This window comes from Protopterus annectens, chromosome 8.part0 (genome assembly GCF_019279795.1).
Source record: "Protopterus annectens isolate FY-2018-M chromosome 8.part0, PAN1.0, whole genome shotgun sequence".
Classification (NCBI taxonomy): Eukaryota; Metazoa; Chordata; order Ceratodontiformes; family Protopteridae; genus Protopterus; species Protopterus annectens.
The window spans coordinates 1,822,328,742-1,822,352,998 of record NC_056741.1 but is presented as its reverse complement, the minus strand read 5'-3'; the positions used below and the strand labels follow the sequence as shown (position 1 = coordinate 1,822,352,998).

The 24,257-nt window shown below is 39.8% G+C and overlaps 1 protein-coding gene across 3 annotated transcripts in view; it reads left to right on the top strand.

Moving 5' to 3' along the window:
- ST3GAL2 (ST3 beta-galactoside alpha-2,3-sialyltransferase 2) overlaps positions 1 to 24,257 on the top strand; it is a 1,330,536-nt gene that overhangs the window by 457,065 nt on the left and 849,214 nt on the right. The gene's annotated exons all lie outside the window — the stretch shown is intronic.

Below are 24,257 nucleotides of genomic sequence, written 5' to 3'. Positions count from 1 at the left end.
AAGTAGGTGATATGAGACAGAATAGTCTGTCCATATAGGACAAGTGTTTAAGGCCTAGGTTCCTCTTTTTGATGTACTTTTGTGGCCCCTCCAGTTGTTGCAGGTGTCTAGTGAGGTACATGCCAAATGGGGCATTGTACTTGAAGATTGGCCTAATTTGGGAAGAGTAGAGGGAGGCAATGACCTCTTTCTTCCTGGATGCAAAAAGCTTAGTAATGGAATGTGCCACACAGAAGGACTTTCTGACCACAGTGGCAATGTGGTGGTCAAAAGAGAGGTTGCTGTCAACCTGTGTTCTCAGATCTCTTATAACACCTTCTGTGTTCAGTGGACTACCATCGATGTGGTAGTTCATGGGAACTGGCTTTTTCCCAAAGGGGATGATGACACATTTTTTCGCATTGAGCTTAAGGCCATGGTTCTAACACCAGTCGATGGTTTCAGTGAAGCCTTTCTGTAGGATGTCAACATCACTTGGGGATTTAGTAATGGCTGCCAACTTGCAATCGTCTGTGAACTTTGTCAGCCAGAGTCCCTTCGTGATGGACTGGACTTCTGAGAAGTAGGTACCATACAGGAGAGGACCCAGGACTGATCCCTGTGGGACTTCACTCGTGACTGGTTGGCAGTCTGACTTGGAGTCAGCTACTTTCACACTGTGGGTTCCATCTGTGAGCCGGTTTGCAACCCACCTAGTGATATAGGGGTTGATGCCTAGCTTAGTGAGTTTTTCTATGATTCCTGAGTGGGGAATGATATCAAAGCCCTTGGCCAGATCAAGATAGGCTGTATGAACCACCTTTCCTTCATCCATAGCTCTGGTGACTGACTCAAAAGAAGTCGAAAAAGTTGAGCAAGCATGATCTACCCTTCACAAAACCAAACTGTGTGGGATCCAGAGTTTAGAGATTCCCTATAGCCTTGGTTATTAGGTCCATGATGATGCGTTCCATAGCTTTGCATACCAGACTTTGCGGAGAGGGATGATTATAGTAGTGTGCCATTCGGTAGGGACAAAGCCTGAGGTGAGGCTGTGATTGAACACGCCACACAGGTGAGGTGCCAGTTCACTCTGTAGTTCATGTAGAACACAGCCAGGGATATTGTCAGCTCTCATAGAAGCTGTATTCTTGGCCTTGGACAGTGCTGTTTTAACCTGTGCAGCAGTAATACTGGGTGCCTGGCAATCTACTGATATTGTGATTGGTCTTTTTGGGGTGGGGGTTAAAGTTGGCACCGAATCTGTCGGCCAGTATATTGGCAATATCTGTTGGCTTGGTATGGGAAGTACCATTGTGCAGTAGCTCAGAGCAATTCTGGGTATTGCCGTGAAGGTTCTCTACATAACTATAGAAGGTCTTATGGTTGTCTTTACTATCTGCTGCAATTCTGTTTTCGTAGGTAGCTTTAGAAGGTTTGATGAGGGATCTCAACTTTTTGTTGAGGCTGATAAGGGAGTTTTTCCAGTCTTGGGACTTCACCATATTCCACATCAGTTTCTTCCTCTTGTTGTAGAGTTTGTTTATAGCAGGGGACCACCAGATTGGCTTCCTTTTTGGAGGAGAGCATCTTTGTTCTATTGGGTATGGCGAGATCCATGCATTTGTGTATGTGTTCGTACAGTGCATTGGTGTATGATTCGGCAGTCATGCAACTATTCTCCATTTGCATGGGTGCCGTGAAGTTAGCCACCTCTGTTCTTAGGAGCCCAAAGTTAGCTTTGGAGAAGTTTTTCATGGTGGTTACCTTTGTGTGTGTGTGTGTGTGTGTGGGGGGGGGGGTTCCAAGGTGATTAGTTTGTGATCGGATCTAACCAGGGAGGAGTTGACTATTGATGTAGAGCAATGGTTGCCCATGTTAGTAATGACCAGGTCAAGGATGTTGCTACCGCTAGTGGAGGTAAGAGCAAGATGGTCCAGGGCATTGGAATTAATGAATTCCAGGAAACATTGGGCAAGTGTATTGGTACATGAGTAGTTTTCCCAGTTAATGGAGTTTTAGTTGAAGTCGCCCAGTATGAGTGTGTTAGGTTGGACCCTAATATTCTCCAGGAATGTGGAATGAGTGTCTTGGGACATGGTTGGGGACCTTTAACAGGCTACGACCTGAATCGCTGTCCTACCCTATGTTAGCTGCACCTGAAGTATCTCTGATGCATTATGTTGGGCTGCCAGTCTGGAGGTGTGCACATCCTTTATGAATATGGAAACACCACCACCAGCTTTGGAGCTTCAGTCCAAGTTCTGGGTCCGAAAGAGGTGGAATGAGTTATAGCCTGGTAGTGCAGCGGTACTTTCTGCTGCCTTGAACCAGGTCTCTGTTATGGCATAAATGTCGATTTCTCCATTTTAAGGAGTGCTTTGAGCGAGTGCATTTTGAGATTTAGATTTGCAGCGTTGAGCAGCATGACCCTCAGATTGCATTTGTTTGTAGCTGTTACAGTGGTAATTTGGTCTTTGGAACACCGAAAAAAAAAAGGCACTATAGGGATGGCAAAGAGCCTTGGCCAGTAAGAATTACAGTTATTGCTTTTCCAACTCTGAAACATGTCATTCTCCTTATTCTTATCTAATAACACGAAATGGACTCTAGTTCAAGAGGTAAAGTTATATAGTGAAACAATGTACAATATTTATATAGACAGATAATTACAGATCACATATCTTATGTTTCTTGTGTCCACGTTGGTTGCCCTTTGCTGCATGTTGTGTGTTCTGCTAGATTGTAAGCCTTATAATGGTTCGGGTTATAAATTGGTGTTGAAGTCTACTTTGTTACCTCCCTTCATTCCCCACTTGTTTCTGATAACTTTAATTACCTTGCCTGTCACTGTTTTCTTTTCCATCTGCACGACTGTTTTTTGTACCTTTTCCCACTAATGAAGCTTTTTCCTGCTTCCATTTTTTGATAATTGTTTTCTTCTCTTCTAGCATAATTGTAACTATTAATGTTCTATTTTCACTTTTAACTTGAGGATCTACATCTCAGAGGAACAGTCTTTTCTTCAGGGAAATTTCTTTCTAAATGCTGTGCTTAGTAGTGCCTTCAGCTCTCTTTTTAAGTTTTCCAGTTACTATGTGCCCCTCACATCTCCCTTGCATCTCCAGCATCTATCTGAAACAGCAGGAGATATTTTATTCCATCTAACCGGCTTATAAAATCAACTGTGCAGGAACTTCCAGGTGGAGATTTTATATTACCCTGCCTTTTGTACATACTTTGACAGCTTTATTATTTCCTCCATCTGGCAAGAGGGTATCACCTCCTCCATTTCTTTTCTCCATCCCTGTTTTACTTTTTGAAAAATATTTTTTTTCATTTGTCCTGATTATGCATTACCGTGTTTCAATTAGTCTTTTTTTTGCTTCCTACTGCCATCCTTCTTTTGTTTACTTCCTGTATTATTCTAGATGTATCCCTTTTTCTTTCCCTCTTTCTTATCCACCGATATTCCCATGAGATCTGTCTGATAATACATACTATTACTGCAGCTCACACCATCGTTTTAACACTTTCCCTTTTAGCACCTGTATCTAGGACCTATCCCCCCATCTTCCTCCATGTCCATCTCCATAACATTGTTTGCTTATCCTCACCTATTCTTGTTGCCCCATCGGAAGTAATTCATCCTTCTGTAGCCTATTTTCCCCTTGTCTCATAATTCTCCTGTTGAGTTTACTCAACTCTCACAGTATGGGCAGCTGTAGTTGCTTGATACGTGATGAGCTTAAGTAATCCCATAGATCTTCTCCATTATGTAATTGATCTGTTACCTCCCATAGTATTGTCTTTCAGTCTGTCTGATATTCTTTGTCAAGTAACCTCAATGCTTTATTGGCTGATTTTACATATTAAATTAAGTCTTTAACTCCTGTTCCCTCACTTTCTTTTTCCAGCATTATTATTCCCCAGTCCATCCTCAGTTTTTGATTCCCCCAAATGTAGTTTTTTATTACCTGCTCTAACATCCTTAAGTATCTTTCATGTAGGCTGCATACCTCTCAAGTGTACCTCATTATGAGGAACGTACCTCATTTGGGGTCTTAAAAAGTTCATATTCCTCGAAGTTCCACATTGAAAGGCTGTGTCACACATTCGGTGTTAGGAATTTTTTTAACTGATATTCATGGTAAATAGAAAAGAATCATATTAATTAATTAAGTGATCCTTTTTATAAGTAAAACCAGTATATTTTAACCATCCTATGACCTTCTTAGTTGAAGTTATTAGTAAGCTGTTAATATGTGTTCCACATTTTGCCCATTTGTTCCACATTATGAGGGCTAGTGTTCCTCAATTCAGAGATGGAAGGTTGAGAGATATGCTAAACTGGACCAGAATATACCCCAGATATAAAAAAATTGTGACAGACAAAACAGGTGCATTACCTGCACCCTCTGACCTATGTCCAAGGATGTCTGTTTCCACCTCTTCACTGACTGCCTTATTTTATTGTAGGCTGCCTCATAAGTCTCTACTAATGTGTAAGCTACTGTTTCCTTCAACCATATACCTAAGTACTTGATTTTATCTTTTAAAAGGCTTTGGTCTCCTTTTGTCTCTTTGATTTCTTGTGCCATGTTTATCATCTGCATATAACATTATTTTTCTTTGTCGTCCCCCCCCCCCCCATTGATATCCCCTTATTTTGGAGTGTCTTATTACTCTAAATTTATTGCAAAATGCATGGGTGAAAGGAGCAGCCTCTCTTGTCCCTCTATGTAATTTGAATTCTTCTGATATTTTTGCCTTTATTTTTACCCAGGAGGATGGCCCCCTAATACATCTTTTCCATCAATGTTATGTGTCTCCTTGGGAAACCCCATCTTTCCATCAGACTGAACAGGAAGCTCCAACTTACTCTGTTAGATGCCTTCACATCATGTAGCAACAGTATTGTTAACCATTACCCTTTATCCTGTGTATCTTGTACGATCATCAGAGCCTTAATTAGATTGCCCCCCCCCCAATCCAGTGTGGTGTACATGAATTACATCCACCAATACCCTTGTTAACCTTTCCACGTTATCATCATAAAATATGAATAATCATGGTTTAGTATTGAAATTGGACTTCATGAGGATGGGGACATTGAATCCTTGTCTTTCTTCTCAATTGCTATTATTATTGCCTCCTTACATATTTTTGGGGGTCCATACTCTCTAAAACGTTACTAAACAGTTGAGCCTAACAATCATTTCCCCTCTGCCAATCTTTCTGACCAGCTCCTCCTACATATTATGAGGCATCACAGTTCTTTCCCATTATTATTTTTCTTCAGCATCTCTTATATTGACCCTTTTATCTTCCCTCTACAGCTCTCAGTAGAGCCTTCCAAATCCCTCTAAATCTTTTCTGAAGTATTCCTTTCATTTGATCAGTCTCCTGGAATCCTAGAAAAATGTATCCACTATCAACTTCTAAATACACATATTTCCGTCTACCTCTGTCTTAGTGCTAGGACATTTGCTCCATCTACCTCTGTCTTAGTGCTAGGACATTTGCTGTTTGTGGCTATTACTATAAAATAATCTCTCTCTTCCTACCTTTCTAAGTAAGTGTGTCTCATCTTCCTAACCTTGTATTCTGTGTCTATGATTCCTCTCCATTTCTGATGCTAGATCTGATTTTCCTTCACTCTTTCCCTGTAGTATTCTCAGTTCATTGGTGATTGTATTCATGATTATACTTCCGTCTCTAACTTTCTTTTTGTTCCTTCATATACTCTCTCCTTAAGTTTTGTTCTGAATCTGCCCCACCTATCTGGTGTTTTCTCATCTATCTCTTTCATCAGTTCCTGCATTTCTACCCTTAACCAGTCCCCATTCTCAGTTTTTATAGCATATCCAGGAAACCTCTAATGAAAAGGCATTTCCCTTTTTTCCTGTTTAAAACGTTTAGTGAGAAGGCCACTGAAAAAACAATCAGTAAGAATAAAATGAAATCTCCAGCAAAGCTAGAACTTCCACTGAGTGACCTCCCAAATCTCTTGTATCAGAGGCACATGGAATATATACAAATGACCCTTATGAACATCAGATATTTCAGGTAATTAGTGATTCTGAATGCCCATGACTTGTTTTGTCGTTTTAATGGACAATTTCAGATTAATAAAGCCAAACCCCACTAGCTGTGGATATGCATATTTCGGCCTTGTTATGACTTCGCCAGCACAGCACAAGCAGAGTGTTTGACTAAGCATAAGAAACACAGGGCTGTTATACCCAGCTGATGTCCATTATCATTAGGGTCACTGGAAAAATATCTCAAACAACAAACTAAAACAATAAGTGAGAGAAGGTCACTGAAAAACTGTTTCTTAAAGATTAGCATGACATGATAGCATATCCAGGAAACCTCTAATGAAAAGGCAATTCCCTTTCTTCCTGTTTCTTAAAGATTAGCATGACATGATCTAAGAGGGTCAGGGTCTCAAATTTCCCATTGCTGCTGTTGGTATTCACCCATATCTAACCTAGACCAAGTTTTATATCAGTGTGAACAGAAGCCGTGCTCCCTGTCTCCTCTTCTTCTGTGTTTCCACCTATCCCATCAATAACAAACATTGGCATAAAAATTTGCCTTCTTTTCTCAATCTCAATGGATGTGGGCTACTTTCTACATCTAGTTTGTGTTATTATGTTCCAGCCTCCCACCATTATGTACATTCCTTTCTGAAATACCTGCACATTCCTCTTAATATTTAGTTTAGGAGGGAAATAAATTGACAACACTGTTATCTTTCTACAGTCCAGTCTTCCTTTCACCCCTGCAAACATGCTCTTGTAGCTTTATATCTTCTTTTGAATTCAAATTGCAAGTTCTTTTTCATTAAAATGGACATATCCCTTCTTTTTCTTCTTCATGTCAGCCATGGCATACTTGCAATCACCTTATATACCATCCTTTTCAAGTGCTTAGCATTTCACTTGATAAATGTGTTTCCTGCAGGACGAAAATCTGATGTCCCTTTTTGCTGGCTTGCCTTAGAATTCTATCTTGTTTCTCAGCTTTACTATTGCATTTAATGTCTATCTATGCTATCTTGACCCTACCCTGCATTTTGTGTAAGTAATGCACTGTTTGGCCCTCCTATTCCAGTGATTAACTATGGAGATTTCACTCTTCCATCCTTTACCCAATCTCATTCTCTAGTAAATTTCCCCTCTTCCATACATCTTGTTTCACTCCTCTAATTGTTGTAGAGGATACCTTCATAGCCCCATTGCTGAATATAGCTTATGTATTGATGCTAGTTCCTTTGATCTGTCTTTGTTCTAATCGCATGTTTCTCCTCTTTTAATCATTGGTTTCACTGTCCCTTCTCTGAATAGGTTCATATGTGATTACCAGGCTAATGGTCTCAGAAAGGCTTTCTGCGTAGCCATGCTTCCCAAATGTTTCTTACAAGTTTTGATAAACTAGAGATAACTTTAAGAGGTATATATAAGCTTGGGCATTGGTGTTCAAGCATTTATCCTTCCTCTCCACAAAGGTGGTAATAATAGAGATGTTTCTAATTTCCAACCCATTGCTATTCTGTCCCCTCTCTCTAAAATCTTGGAAAAATGTATCCACTATCATCTTCTAAATAATCTACTACTAAACCAACTCCTCTCCCCAACTTAACATGGATATAGGCCAGGTATTAGCACAGCTACAGCTCTTATTTCCTTTATGGACACAGTCAGTCAAGCTAGAAATGGTGGTAAAATTGTATTGTCACTCTTTCTTGACCTCTCAAAAGCTTTTGATACAGTCTCTACTCCTCAGTAAACTCTCCAATCTAGGTATCACCCCACCCCAACTCAAAACTGGTTTGCTAGCTATCTAAGAAACAGACTATCTACTAGATGACTCAACTCTTTCTCTCCATTTCTTGTGTCATCCACACGTGTTCCCCAGGGCTCCATTTTAGGACCCCTTTTTCAGTATTTTTATGAATAACTTTCATTCCACTCTTAAAAATGGTTCTGTTGTGCAATATGCAGACAATTCTACAGTTATATGTTCTGCTAAATCATTAACAGAACTTCTGCAAATAACCCAGGATGCCTTTACTGCTACTGAAATGTGGATGGCCAATAATCATCTAGCCCTAAACCCCAACAAAACCAAATTGCTACTATTTACTCCAAAGAAAAAAGTCTCTGTTAACAAGACAGATTTCATCATTCATTCTCAAAACAACACAACTATAGAGGTTGTCTCCCACACTAAAGTCCTAGGAGTTATTCTAGATGAAAACCTGACATTTGACGTCCATATTCTCAGTAATATAAAAAAAAAATACCAAAAACTAGTCACCCCCTACAGAGACATAAACACTTTTTTCTTAACTGCGTTACAAGGCGTACTCTTGCCTTAACCTTTCTCCTACCTTCTCTCCTGTATGGTGCCCCACTCCTCACCAATATCCAGTCCTCCCTGAAAACCAAGCTTGAGTCTTGTTACAAGTTTGCCAAATTTGCAACCAATGCAAAATACTCTTCCCATCACTCCATCTCCCTACAATCGCTTAACTGGCTCGAACTTTCACATTATCTAACCTACCTACAACTATTCACAGAGCACAAAATCATTTACAAACCCACTGACTGCCCAGCCCTACCACCCAAACAGGTCACTTAGATCCGAAAATCAACTTCTCCTGTAAGCAGATAAAATAAAACTCCCAGCTGGTGACGTGCTCTATTATTTCTCTATTGCCAAGATATGGAATTCTCTCACAGTAGCCATCAGAACCTCCAGCAGTATCTCCTCCTTCAAAAAATCTTTGTTGTAACACCTCTTCACCCTAAGGCAATGTAAATGCCGCAGTTCTCATCCATCTATTATCTGATTCCTCACACCCTAAGTCATATTAACCTTAAGTTACATATTCACCTTGTCATATCTTCCTTTATCACTACTTAAACATATATAAGTTATAATTATCTATCTATGCCTTACTGTCAGGTGATAAATCAATTCACACTGTTTGGCACTATAGTGCTGGCTGATAGTCTTAGAGCACCTTATAAATATTTCTGTATGACTGCCCTTATTATTATATCTCTAATATGTGGTAATATTATTGCTTAATCTAGTGTGTATTTAGAACTGTATTAATCTCTACATATTGTATGTTTACTTGCTTCTTATTCTGTTTTTGTATTAGACCTTCTGTTTTTGTATAATACTGTTTGTATCTACTAACTGCTTTGAATTTTATGTACTGTTATACTAACTGCATTGTGGAGCTTTTCTCCCTGGGCCTCCACTGACAATGGGTTCATCTGGCCCAGTGGACTTTCCCGATAAACAAATACCAGTAAATAAATAAATACATTTATAGGTGGCCTCTGAGTTCTCTCTGTACACACATTTATAAATAAGGCATCCATTTTTGCAGTTTGCATCACTCCTTATCCTGCAGTGTCTGCACTGTGCCCTTTCCATGCACTAGGGCTGTAGTTGCTTTATTGTGTTGAGTCAGCTGTGTTGCATCTTCAGCCCTTTCACCCTGTCATCTGTCAGTTGCACTATTTCCCTCACTCTTTCCTTACCTTCTTTTAACTTCTCTCCCTGTTCTCACTGTGTGTCGTTATTGGTGACTGCTGCAGTTTCCTTCCTTTCTTATATCCCTCACAAACAAAGCCTAAATGTAGTTTGGAAATGCATAGCCTTATTTATCCTCTTGTGTTGGTCATACAGTATCAAGTTAATGTGTGTCCTAGAGTATCTTGTATAGATCACAATGGCACCACTGACCATTTCATCGCCACATGCTTTCAAGCTGATACTGATTTGAGACTGATTTGTTATGCCCATTTCTCAGAATCATTTTTGGCCCTGGCTTTCCTGTAGCCTATCTATTTTCAAATTTGTATTTCACCAATTACCACAAATCTCTATACATTATATGAATTACATACACAGTACTTTTAAAAAAGTATTTAAATTATCAGTGAAATAAATACATTTTTAAATGAGTGTACTGTCATTTCTGGGCCTTCCCAAGAGTCCTTCCCATATTTGCAATTTTCCTGCAGTTGTCTTTATATAAGTCCATATAAGCAATTTATACCCAAACAGTAGTTCAAATTCCTTAGTCAGTGGGATTTCTCCTTTTATTTCTCTTCCTCTCCATTCACTTGAATATTCTTACATCTCACTTCTTGTATAATCTGCAGTCTTTCTTTGGATGCTGCATTTGCTGAAATGGGGAAGAGTCGTTAAGCACTCCTTTCTTTGTTAGCCATTTTGCCCCTTATTGTATCCGTCTCCAACTTCTTTACAATGTGTGGGTTTGGTATGGCCAATCTGTGATTTACTGGTTTATTTAGCCTATTGATGGCCTGTGTTATCCATAAAAGTCTTTATACTTGCTGGATATAACACTTGCCACCTTGAGCCTTTCTGCTTGCACAGCCTGATTGCCTCTCCAAAGGCTCCCCTTTTCTGTAATGCCTCAAAGAAAAAATCCTGATCACTATGTTCCCTCTTATCATCAAGTGAAATAAAATGAAAGAATTTGTTGCCAGCAATTTGATGCAACAGGGTGGTATTGGGGGAATTAAGTGCTACTAGCATATTCCAGTCTAACAGTAAGAAAGCTAATTTCAGATGTATGCATGCTTCACCTTTGAAGTATGAATGTTAGTTAGATGTTAGCTGATTTTAACTGATGAAAACACTTCTCCTGCAAGCATTTCGGTATAAAATTTAAAGGATAGATTCTCCTCTAACTGTAATCACAGGTGCTTTAATTTCAAAGGACTTCCATTTTGGAAAGTCTCTGACTACTCCCATAAAAACCTTGTGACAGCTTTGTCCATATTAACAATGAGTTTATTTTTAGTTAGCCAGTCTCAGAATTTAAGGAAATTCATCAGAAATGAAATATTGAACTGTGGACAGGTATTTAGCAATTTTAGTCAGAAAAGGGTTGCCAACACTTGCATGTTTGAAAGTAACCCACCACCAGTGTTACTTAACTGGTTAAATGGAATCTTGTTTAGTGATCTAAAGTAACATTGTCATATAATGTAAGTAGAAGTATGAGATGCCCAGCTGTAGTATCTTTGATAAACAGTGAAAAAAGTATGGATTCCAAAATGGACCCAACCTAAAGTAGCACAAGTCAGGGGTAGATTCACGTAAGTGTTGGGACCTTCCCCTAAAGCCACTTCTCCTAAATTTACATATCAGGAGAGTGTGATTCAGTCTCAAAAGTCATTTTAAGATCTGTGAAATCAGCTGCAGCGAATATTTCCTTTTCTATTATTAGTACAAATTACATCACTAATTCTGCATATGGAAATAGTGTCTCCAAGCTCCTTACTAAAACATGTTACACTCCTGACAGTAAACCACATTTGGTCCCATTCCCAAGTACCTGCCAAATAACTAATATTGTAAATAGGTGTGTAGTTACTGACCAAAGCTGGATTAAGGACCATGGGTAGGGAAATCAATGAGAATGTGAGATTCATGGTCTGTGAGACACCTGCATGCCCGTAGGATAGATAATTTAAGAAATGTATATGTAACTTATTTTTGTAGAGCTACATTGTAATCATGATGTGTGATGTATGTTCCATCATGATCTCAGTCTAGAGCAATGCACCTTAATAGCTGTGGGCAACTCTACCCAGCTTTTCACGTCAAGGAGCTTGTCTCTCGACTGAAACTATAGATGTGCTTCTGAGTTCAGTTAGGGAGAATTTCAACTGGTGTCAGGTATTCTTCAGTGATAGATTTTGTTGTATGTGTAGAAACAGCTTTGCTACCCTTAAATTCTATTAGGCCCATTATGATTGACTTTTATTATGTTACACCAGTGCATTTTAACAAAATTACACAAACTCATTCTTTCAGGGTACTTTTATGCATCTCATAAAATAATGACACAATGCATTTCTTTCTCCTTTTTCTTTGACGTTGTGCCTTGTAAGAAAGACAGACCAGAAGCTGTATTGCTGTTTAGGTACTTGCTGTTTCATTGTATAGTGAGATGTCCTTTTACATACAGATTCTCTTTGTTCTATGTAAGGTGCAGCTCAATTATGGTTTCTCTCTTTCAAATTTTTTTTTTTTTTTTTTAGTAAAGTGTTGAGAAAATGTCACTTCTGATGACCTTCTTCTCCTCGCTTGTCTTTTGTGTTGTTCCGCATGGAATGCCTTCAGTTTCATACTTGAACAGATTAGACATGCTGTGCCATAGGGAATTGTGCTACGTGTCTAGCCTAACATACAGAACACCTCTCTATCAGCTGTGTAGCTCTGTGAAATTGACTTGCTGTCAGAAAGCTCACAGTTCTACATTCCCAACTGCATAACGGCTTTAGTGTCCATTGTCCACAGGTCTGCTTCAGGGGTCTAGTGGGCAGTGCAGTGTTTAGGGAAAACAGTTACTCTCTTTAAAAATGTGAGAGTGTGTTACAAGAGTTATAGGAGGGCTTGCAGTTAGGTGATACCTCTGGAACAAATGAGCTTGAGTTCAGCATGTTCTCTCTTGTTGCGATAACATTAAAGTTTCCACAGATGTTTTGAAAAAGAGAATGTCAATGTGCTTGTTTATATATTCAAATTCATTCATTCTCTCCTGCTAAATATGAAACATTTTGCTAAGTCTTCAAAAATCTTATACAATATTTTTGCGTTTGTGTGATGTATGTCTACAAAAGTAAATACATTTAACCTTGTTGTAAGGCAAGTGAGGACTTACTTCTTGGACATTTTTTGCTCTGTTCTGTCACCTACACTGCTTGCAAGTTGATGATGATTCAAGTTTTTATAGATCCAGAGATGCTCTTAAATGGTATGGTTTCGTAAAAAATGGGCGTTCATCCTGAAGGTTCATTGTTAGTCTGTAACTGTATTACTTATGAGCAAAGAACCATACGTATGTTGAGGCATTGACCCAGCATTATAAGCACCACATACCATGAAGTGAATCACAAGTTCAAAACAAACAAGTGATCATATAACCAAAAATGCAGTATAGTGAGTAATAAGCAATGCCACACCAAAACACAAGCTTAGGCATAGCCAATTCTGCACAGCAATATATAAATTTCAGCACTAAGTAAAACAACCATGTGCAGTACTGTGTAAATTATTGGAATAGAATGTATCACTTCTATACCACCCAAAGTGCAAACAAAATATATTCATGTGTGTCATACATGTAGTATAAAATATAAAGTAGTAAAACACATCAAAATAGATACAATGTAATATAAATGTTACAGTATGCATAAACATAGGTTCATAGGTTGATACTAGGCTATCTGCCCTAGGGCATTTACAAGCCTAGCCAGAGTGTGTTTGGCTTTCGCCACCCTTTTTAGATTAGTTGACTGTGCTTCTGTATAGTAGGTCACAGAAGATAGCCCTTTTAAGGTTAGTTTACCGTGCCTCTGTCTAGCAGTGACAGAGAAGAGATCCCAGGGGTAAATTTACGATCTCCCATCCAAATGTCAAGATTCTTCTTGAAGAGGGTCATTGAGGGGCCCTGTCTAACATGGATTGGGATTTTGTTCCAGAGTGAGGGGAGCCTCTGGGATATGAATCTGTCCCTCCAGCATGTTCTATTTATTTCTGTGCTGAGGTTTAAGTCACTGGAGCGTGTAGCTCTGATGGATTTGGATTTCTTGAGGTGGAGCATGTCCATTAATTCAGGGTTGGACATGGCTTTATACGTCAGGCACAGGTCGCCTCTGAGTAGGCGGTAAGCAACTGAGTAGAGCTGGAGTTTCTTTAGCCTAATTGCGTAGGGCATCTGTTTGAGTCCCTTGATCCTCTTGGTGAGGTACTTTTGGGGTCTTTCTAGTTGTAGCAGGTGTCGGGTAAGGTACATCCCAAATGGGGCATTGTATTCAATTATGGGCCTGACGAGTGATGAGTAGAGCGGCACAATGACCTCTCTTGATCTAGATGTGAACCCCTTTGTGATAAGGTGGGCTATATAGAATGTCTTTCTAACCACTTTGGCAATGTGATTGTCAAAGGAGAGATTGCAGTCTGCTTGGGTCCCCAAATCCCTAGTTATGTCTTCTGTACTTAATGGATTACCGTCTATGTGGTAATTTGTGGACACTTTGTTTTTCCCAAAGGGGATGACTATGCACTTCTTGGCATTTAGCTTTAGGCCATGGCTCTGGCACCAGTTATCTATCTCTGTGAGACCTTTTTGGAGGATGCTTGTGTCAGCCGGTGAGTCGATTATGGCCCCCAGTTTGCAGTCATCTGCAAACTTTGTCAGCCATAGTCCTCCTGTGTTAGCCTGTACCTCAGAGAAATATATACCGAACAAGAGAGGTCCCAGGACTGAGCCTTGTGGGATGCCACTTGTAACTGGTTTAGAGTCTGACATGGCACCTGCAATTCTGACCATGTGGGTTCTATCCCTAAGCCAGTTTGCAACCCATCTTGTGACATAGGGGTTGATATTTAAGTTGGTGAGCTTATTTATGATGCCCGAGTGGGGTATTGTGTCGAAGGCTTTTGCAAGGTCAAGGTAGGCTGTGTGGACTACCTTCCCTTCATCTATGGCCTTGGTGACTGTTTCAAAGAAATCGACCAGGTTCAAGAGGCAAGATCTGCCCTTAACAAAGCCGAATTGGGTAGGATCTAGTGTTTGGAGGTTCCCAATGTCTTTGTTTATGAGTTCCATGATGATACGCTCCATAGTTTTGCAGACCAGGCTAGTTAGGCTTATAGGGCGATAGTTTCCGGGGTCTGTTGTGGCACCACCTTTATGGAGTGGGAACACTGTTGCTGTACGCCATTCTTTGGGTACATATCCTGTTGTAAGGCTGAGACTGAATAGTGATTTTAAGTGAGGGTTCAGTTCTTCTTTGAGCTCATGTAAAACACAGCCCGGGACACCGTCCGGTCCCATTGATGCTGTGTTTTTTGCTTTGGAGAGGGCAGCTCTCACCTGTACATTTGTGATGTCAGGGAGGCTACACTCTGTTTGGATAGTCATTTGCTCATTTGGGGGGGAAGGGGGGAGAAGTTTGCACTGAACCTGTCTGCCAGGATGTTGGCACTGTCTGTGGGTTCAGTGTATTTTCTGTCATTTTGCACTAACTAAGAGCATATCTGGGAGTTTCCACCCAGGTTTCTGACATAACTAAAGAAGGCCTTGTGATTATCTTTAGCGTCTTGCGCAATTTTTCTTTCAAAGCTAGCCTTAGATGATTTTATGGGGGATCGTAGTTTCTTGTTAGTACTGATCAGAGTTGCCTTCCCTTTCAGGGATTTTGCTCTGTCATGTAGTAGCTTCCTCCTTCTGTTGTACAGCTTATTTATGGCTGGGGTCCACCAGACAGGTCTCCTGCCCTTGGAGGAGTGTGTCTTGGTTTTATTTGGGATAGCACGATCCATGCATTCCTGTAGGTCTCCATAGAATGCGTTTGTAAAGGATTCTGCTGTTTGGGCCGTATTTTCCACTGGCCCTGGGGCTTTGAAGGATTCCACCTCGGTTTTGAGAAGTGGGAAGTTTGCTTTTGAGAAGTTTTTGACCGTGGTTTCCTTTTCTGGGGGTGGGGACAGGATATGGATGTCCATAGTGATTCATTTATGGTCAGATCTTACCAATGAGGGGTATACCTCTGGTATGGAACATAGAGTCCCCATGTTGGTAATGATCAGGTCCAATATGTTTTCCTCTCTTGTGGGAGTGGTGACCAGTTGTTTCATAGCATTTGAGTTTATAAATTCTGGGAACCATTGGGCTAGGGTGTTGGGGCTTGAGTAGTGCTCCCAGTCTATGTTTGGGTAGTTAAAGTCACTCAATATAATGGTGTTTGGAGAGACCTTCATATTCTCCAGTGTCTTCAGGAAAGCCAAGTGGGGTTCCTGTGTTTGGGAGGGTGGTCTGTAGCAGGCTACAAACTGGAAGGCAGTTTTGCCCACTGTTAGTTGCACATGAATGGTCTCAGATGCTTTGTGCAGTGCCACTAGCCTGGAGGTATGGGTATCTTTGATGAATATAGATACTCCCCCTCCTGTTGTGGTTCGGTCCGGGTTTTGGAGCCAAAAAGCATGGTATGAGGTATAGCCTGGTAGTGCTGGGGTGCTCTCGGGAGCCTTGAACCAGGTTTCTGTTACTGCACAGATATCGATATTCTCCATACTGAAGAGAGCCTCGAGTGCATGCATCTTGAGGTTTAGACTTCTGGTGTTGAGCAGCATTACCCTTAGTTTCTTTTTCCTTGTGTTGTTTAAGGAGGTGGGTTTGTCTTTTGAGCCTTGCCTAAAAAAGGCACTATGGGGGTGGCAAGAGCCTTGGCCAGTATTCGAAAACCCAGGGGTGACAGGTGCAAGCCATCCCTAGCGAAGCAACGTGGCTTGTCAAGCATGTCATCCCAGGCTGACAGACACTGGATCCCCTTTGAGTGACACCAGTACTTTAGCCAATTTTTGAAATTGATCATTTTGTCTTTATACTGTGGTATCATTCTTGGTGAGGGTAAGATGCTACTCAAGGTCAGGGTCATACCGGCCTGGGCCACATGATCAGAGAGCTCCTCTATATCTCTTTTCATGTAATCCAGGGAGGTACGTCTCAGGTCATTCACACCAGCATGGACAATGACGGAGTCATATTTGTACTTGCTTTGGAGTGACCGGATTGCTTGTGTTATGTGGTGGATCCTGGCACCCGACAGGCAGCTTACAGTGACCTTCTCCTTGTTCAGCCTGGTGAGAGGGACATCAGTGTGTCTGACGATAGAGTCACCTATTACAAGTGTATTAGGTGTGTTGTTTAGCCTTAAGGGCTGTGACTGTGTGGCACACTGACTTTGTGAACTATGTGATACGTGGGTATTGTTGTGGGGTAGCGGTTGCTTGGATGTCTGCTTTGGAGGTCTCTGTTGCTTGGGCAGATTTTTATTTAGAGCCTCCGAGTATGTTTTTGTGTGTTTATGTGTTTGGTTTGCTGTTGCGATAGGTCTATGTGAGACTGGATTTGTGGTGTGTGTGATTACCTTCTCCTCCTGACTCTCCGTGCCAGTACTATGTTGAGAGAGCTCAGCCTCCAGTTTGGCTATATAGTTGCATCTCTCACATATATTTGAGCTTGTTGGGAAGAGGAGAGGGTGGCCATGTATGTTTGTATGTGTGTGAATATCTGTGATTTGAAAATATGATAGCAACATCTTCTGACAGTAACCCAGCATCAGAGGCTAAATGGAATCTTTGTAGTGATCTAATGTACAATTACCTGAACAAAAAGATCCATTTCTTTGCAAATAGAACAGAAGTTGCTGCCATTACAAGCCTGGCAACTAGTTAAAAAAATACGTAAAAATTGCAAACCTACAGTGTGGAATGTAGGAAATGTTACATTTCCTGTTTAAATGTTTTCCTCTTTCTCTGCTAGGCATCTGAAAAGTTGTAAAAGTATTGCAAACCTACAGTGGATTGCAGGAAGTAATATATTTTGCATTTCAATATTTGCAACACACACACACACACACACACACACACACACACAGTCACTGCGCAACTGACAGAATTAGTAAATATCAAACAATACAGCTTACGTGTCTGCATTTAAAGTAATATGTACAAATACAGTATGCACCAAAGATATGCCCACTGAATCTTTTCAGTAAACATAGAGAATCTATGCAAAAAAGTAGTGCCAGAAAATAAACTTTTAAAAAGGCAAGACACATTTTTTTCAAGTCCAGTACTTAATACTAGTGCTGACCGAGAGCGGGAGTGGATATGCCCAGGTGAAAACTACCTCATTATGCACTACCCTAATGAGTAGTTTGCACTGTTTGTGGGTAACTGCAGCATCAGGGTCAGTCAGATGGCAATTAGTAGCATTAGATAATGTTTACTTACTGTGTGGGCAATAATATAGAATTTATATGGCACACTAAAAATATATTTTAAATAATGTATGACAGTGTTATTATGCTACATTTATAGTGTTCTGTGAAGGTGAAGAGATTCTTTTGAATGTGTCATTTATATTTTATTACATAATCTTTTTTATATATTGTTTGGATTATGGCTGTTTTTATAGTGCTACTTATTTGTTTATATTGTACTGAGAGTGTGCTTACTTTGAATAACATACACAATTTTCAATATTTAATTTTATGTTTTACTGCATTATCTCTCTACACTTCACTTAAATTTTTGTATAGTACTTAGGAAACAAACACACTGAGACCTAAAGTTAAAGTTGGTGGCAAGTAGGCAAGGTTGTGCCATATATAATTAAAGGCTTAGAGTGTATTGGATGTTTTATTATAACTATATCCCCTCCGCATATGTAACAAGGAACTTAGTTTGGTTTATTCCATCAAATATATGTATATATGTAATATTAATGTTTGATAAGGGTAATTAATAGAAAAGAAACAGTCACATAACAGACGTGTACGCTAATACTGAGAAAATATAACCAGAGAGTGAATGAGACATAGAGAAGGGGGATAAAACATGAAATAAATGATGTGAATTTGCTTGAATTATGTACTTGTCTTGGTGCATGTCAGTATACTGTAACAGTAGCAGGTAATTACAGCGTACATTTACATTACAAAACTGTACCATTACAGGAGAGCTGTCACACACATCTTGTCACGTTCCAGTACAAAATGTTACACTAACAAAATGTAAAACAGTACTTTTATTTTTCAGTTCTTTTGATTGCAGCATAATTTCAAACGTTCAGCAATAGCACAAAATGTTAAAGGTATGTGATGCTGAGAAACGTTTTTCCTTTAATCCTTAGGCCTGATTGTATTACACTACATGGCCAGAAGAAATTCAGTTAGCCAGGTTTGTTCTCCTAAGTCTGATCAAAAAAAGAGGCACTTAACACCTACTGGGATCTTACTTGGTTAACAGACAGATCAATAAATAAATACATACATCGGTCTGCATATTTTGTTCCCTTTTGCTTGCCACAGCCATGTATTTTTCTTGTTGCATTAGTAACCCATGAGTCACTTGCTATTGTCTTTCTGTTTCTGTGTCGAATCATTGTGTAGTTGAAATGAGAACATGTTTTCCAGCTGAAATTAATTGTGTAACACTACCCATTGTTTGGTAATGCATTACAAATAACTGTCTGTCAAGGCTGAGTATAAATCTTGAGTTTTTCCTGAAAGTTTTGCTGACGGTTGAAATCTGTAATTTTAAAAATAACTGCACTGCCAGACCAAGTGTGACAAAGCCAGGGTGGTTTCACTTCTTCTTTGTTTCAGGCTTGCCATGCCTTCATTGATAGTTCTAGTAATTTACTCAATCTTCATATGATTGTGTCCTCCTTAAGTTTTGAAATGTATTTTTTATATTTATTTTTACTTTTATTGAAACTGCTTTAAGAGATTTCTGGCAGCTGTTTCGGACTGACTAGCCTTTTTAGAAGCTGTCATTAGAAAAGATGAATGCCAAGACCATGGCGTAAAAAGAAAGCCCTCCGACATATACCACATGTCAGTTGCATACTGTTGTACAGAGAACCCCTGTGGGGTATGTCACTTGTTCTTGGATTGCTCATGACACAACAAAACCCTATGGTATACTTATAGTACAGTGGAACTCTATGGAATGCCATGTGCAACACACTAACTGATATATTTTAGCCTTGTGTCACGTCATTTATTACTATCGTTGCTGACAGCTCATTACAGCTCTTTGGCGGACAGCTTGGTGCACCATTTATCTGTCTTGCTGATGACAGAGTCTTGTGGTACACTGTTTAACAATGGTTTTGCTAATGACACAGTGGAACTAAGTGTCACTGGCCATACTGGTTTACAGTTTGTGACACTGGAGGATAACTTCCTGAGGAGTATGAAATGTTGGAGGGGAAGATCCAAACAGATGCTATGGTTTGGCTACTGATGGGGCCTCTGACCATATGGGAACAGTACACATGCTGTGCATCTTTTGTGTGATACAGTCCTGCAGTATAAGAGGAGATGCAGCAGATTTCAAAGTGCTTTTCATCATTAGTTCTTGACATGTCAGGAGTCCCCAGTAAATAAACACAGGTTAGATGTAGTTTAATCTCCATGAGGTCTGTATCCCTGCCGAAATCTGGGGAAAACCTATTTCCCAAAGAAAATATGAATATCTGAGACTGGTTAATTAACCTTAAAGCTATATACCTGCATATAAAAGTATCATGTTAAGATAGAACCCAAGTCCAGGTACCTTTTCAGCTGGTACAGGATAGAAATTTCAAGTCCTTTGAAAAACGGGCTACCTTTATCATCCCATATTGAGGTGAAAACCAGATGTGTGATTGTTAGCTGCAGGAAGTGGCTTGTGGGTAAACCATTTTAAAGGTGACTGAAGGTCAAGCATGAGGCTAAAAATAAGAGTAAATTCCTTTTTTAAAAAAATCCTTCTGGCCTGTAGGTCTTCAGTCCTCCTGCTTGTCATTCCCTTTATCTCATTGCAGGAGCCTTGATGGTATGATTTAACACCTGGTAAGTTTTTCCTACTTGCCTTGTTGCATTGCTTGCAGCTGGTAGTGTGGGATAGGGCAAGAGGAACAAACATTTGAAGCAGTCACCAGTATATGCCAGGCCAGGAGTTATTATTTATTTTGATGAGCTGCATCATTTACATATCATGCATATGAATGTGCACATTGAGCTAGTGGTGATGTGCATCCTCCCACATGTATACTTCTTCATGGCCACAACAGCCAAAGATAACCTGCATACTTCCTCAGCCTGAACCAGGAATCTTCACTACAGCAGCTGAGTGCACCAGCACCCTCCCAAAGTTAGATAACTGGCTTTTGGCCATTTGTTATGATTTCCTCAGATAACTTTCTGATTCCTGGGTAATTAGTTGAAATCAGATTGCTGATGTTGTAGGCAGACAACTGACCTGACCTGTGCAGCAACAACTCTGAAGGATTATTTCTAATGTCTGCACATTAGAGATGTGCTTTATTTTGTTGTCATAAAGATTTATTTTTGTGTTCCTCTCCCTGTCTACAGGTTTCCTGATCCTGGCATTACATTCAGGCCCCATTTCTTTCCTGTCCTGTTTTTGCATGTCACTTTAAGTACATTCATGCAGTAAGTGAGCCTGTGGTTTACATTCTCATTCAGAGGTCATGGTCTTATAGTTCTGTGGAATAAATTGTTAAGGATCACACTTAACCTTTTATAGCATCTGGACCCAGGTCCAGGAAGTGGCAGAGTGAGGACTAGGCCAGTACCTTATTGTTCACTATCCGTTTTCTGAAAACAGGATGAAGTTGTCATGCTGCAGAGATTATGTACCACATGTCGGCTGCAGTGTCCACTGAAGGATACCAGTGCAACAGCCTTGATTAAGTAAAAGAAAGTAACTGTCCACCATAGCTGGTGCCCCATGTCTCTTACTGGATGTGAATTACAGTCACTGTTCACTAAAACTGTATCACTATGCCAAAATATTGGTGTAACAATGGGTATGTTTTGTGTGTCAATACCACAGCACTTTAGCTATATGTTACACAGACTATTGGGAGGGCATTGAACAGTGTATATATATATATATATATATATATATATATATATATATATATATATATATATTTATAAAATATATCTTGCCCATTTATTGCTGTCTTCAGGTAGATCCATATTCCTAGGCCTGTTTGTGAGTTGTATATTTTTTGTCCATTTACTTTTTAGTTACTTATTTTAGTTCTTAAATGTGCTAAGAAGGCAAGCCCACTGGGACCCTAAGTGCTTCTTTTCAGAGATGACCCAGAAACACTGTCTGGTTAATGGATCTGATCAGAGATGCACAGTTTTCAAGTGGATATCATGGATGTTAAGCCCAGTACAACACAATGCCCTTTGTTAGCAGTCCTGGGCCAAATTAACCTGTTTCAAACAGGTCCAGGGGTTTTAGCCCCTGAGAGTCTGTGTGGGTGTTGATGTACTGTAGTAGCAGGCTTAGAAAGCAGTTAATTTACCACAGTTACTCTTTGATAGGCTTCCTTTATTTTCTAACAAAGAAAAGAGTCAATTCTGAAAGCCAGAGAGGGCAGTTGCTGGACATACTGATGTGCTTTTATAAAATCATGGCTAGATTACTGCCAGAGTAAGGGTTTTCTTAAATGTGTTGATCAGATAGAGATTACTTCTTGGAAGTACCGACCAATGGAATCACAGACCCATGTATTTGGCTTGACAAGCATCACTGTTGAGTTTTAACTACAGACAGTGTTTCATCCACTGGCTATGAAATTAGGATTTATGGCACTTAGTTTTTCTTTCTAAGTTATTTTCCATTATCATTATAAAACAGAAGTATACTGCTTAGATCTTGTAGCTGTAAATGTATATGTTGTTTAACATCCATAGCTGCAATACTTATATTTGCAAGCCTGTTTATTTATATGTTTGATTTATTTTTTGCTGTGTTTATCAGTTTCTGATTAATATCAGCACATTTCGGGGGACTTATATTATTTATTGTCTTATTTAGTGCTGGTAAGCTTTTTTATTTTCTGCATAAGATGAAATACTGAAAAGTTAACCCAGGCATTACTTCAATATAACTTGAAAAGTCATCAGAAACTATTACAGTTTAGCTACATCAGCAAAGATGTTGCGACAAGATAAGTGATATCTCTGCACGCAGTACTACGGTTATTGCAGATGTGATGATGAGTGAATGAAAAGCATTTCATGGAATTAAAGCTGTATATTTCACTTTTAATTAAATGGAATCAGAAGTAAACTCGGAGCTTATCTCAAAGAAACCTGACCTTCCAAGTAAGCTTTTTGTAAAAGAAAGCATGTTTTACCAATTTCCTTTAGTGTCTAATTTGTAGTGTTTTTCTCCAAGCATAAGACTGTTTGGGGTGAGTCAGTACAAGTCCCTACAGCTTGCATTCACCAGTACATCAGGTATGTGTTGCCAGTTGTATCACCACCCTACATTATTACAAACAGCTGCAGCTGTGACATACAGATTTTCTATCTAGAATTGGAATTCATGGTACAGAGCAATATGGCATGCTTGTGGGATGACGGGTAAAAGTAACTGCATAAGCAATTAATATCCCATGACATGCTTTTCACTGTGGTTACTGACACACAAGCAGGAAGAAAAATAGTAAAGGATCCTGACTTCTGGGCTGTCATTTTCTAGTGGCATTTCAGAAAAATTTAAGAAAGCTAATGTTCATGTAATCGGCATCCCCTCCAGTAATCTTGAAGTATGTTTTTGTTCTCCACCACTGTTCTTGATTCACTGAATTTAATAATAATTATGTAAAAGCTCCTGCTTCTGACCTCCTAGAATTTTAATAAATTTGTTGCTATATTACCGTTCCTCTTTGCTAATGCATTTATTCTTCATAACACACAGTACATAAGAGGTATGCAGTCACTGTATCAGTTGGTCTACAAGGACACCTTTGGCAGTGGGTAACTGTTAGGATTTCCTGTTCTATCTCCAGCTCAGCAGTGTTCTTTGTTCTTGTTCAGTAGTCAAGGCCGTCTTTGATTTTTGCTAGTGGATACCCTGTCACCATGCCTTGGGCTAGGAGGGCTCACTCAGACCCGATCACAGTCATTCATACCTCCATCCACTGAGTACAATCTGCAAGATATGCAGGAGCGTGTAGAAGCTGTTAAGAGAGCACAGCAACAGGAGGGAGAAAGCACCCACTGCAGAAAGCCCCCACATAGATAAATTTATGTGGTGAATACTTATATCTTACCTGGGAGGTTTTTCACAGTGTTTACTGGAAAGAATCCCAAGCTAAATCTTGTTGGAATCAAGATGCAGCTAATAGCCAAAAGGAGCAGGTTTACAAGCCCCAATCATTTAGCACTGTAGTGCAGGAGGATGCCTGGCTGCTGGAGATATATTTCAAGCAGTAATGCACAACGAAGCTGTGAACAGATGACCAAGTGGCTGTGGTACAGATGTCCACAATGCAGATATTTTTGTAGCAGTCACTTGGAAAAGTCACTCCTGTAGTAGGGTGACCTTTGACAACAGCATTTTCCAAAAAGGGGCAACAGGTGGTTAGTCACCTGATGGCAAAACATGTTGCAAAGAAAATGTTTGCTTTGCCACTGTAGGCTTCTCCTTTCCCACATCAATGGAGGTGGACCACTATTAATTATTTATGCAGCTTCTTTAGGTAGAACTGGAGCTGACAGTGTACATCCATGGTGTGAAGGATTCTTTCTGTTCTGGAAAGAGCAGAGAATATGGCCACTATGGAAACTGCCTTCCAAGAGACAAGATTCAGAGCC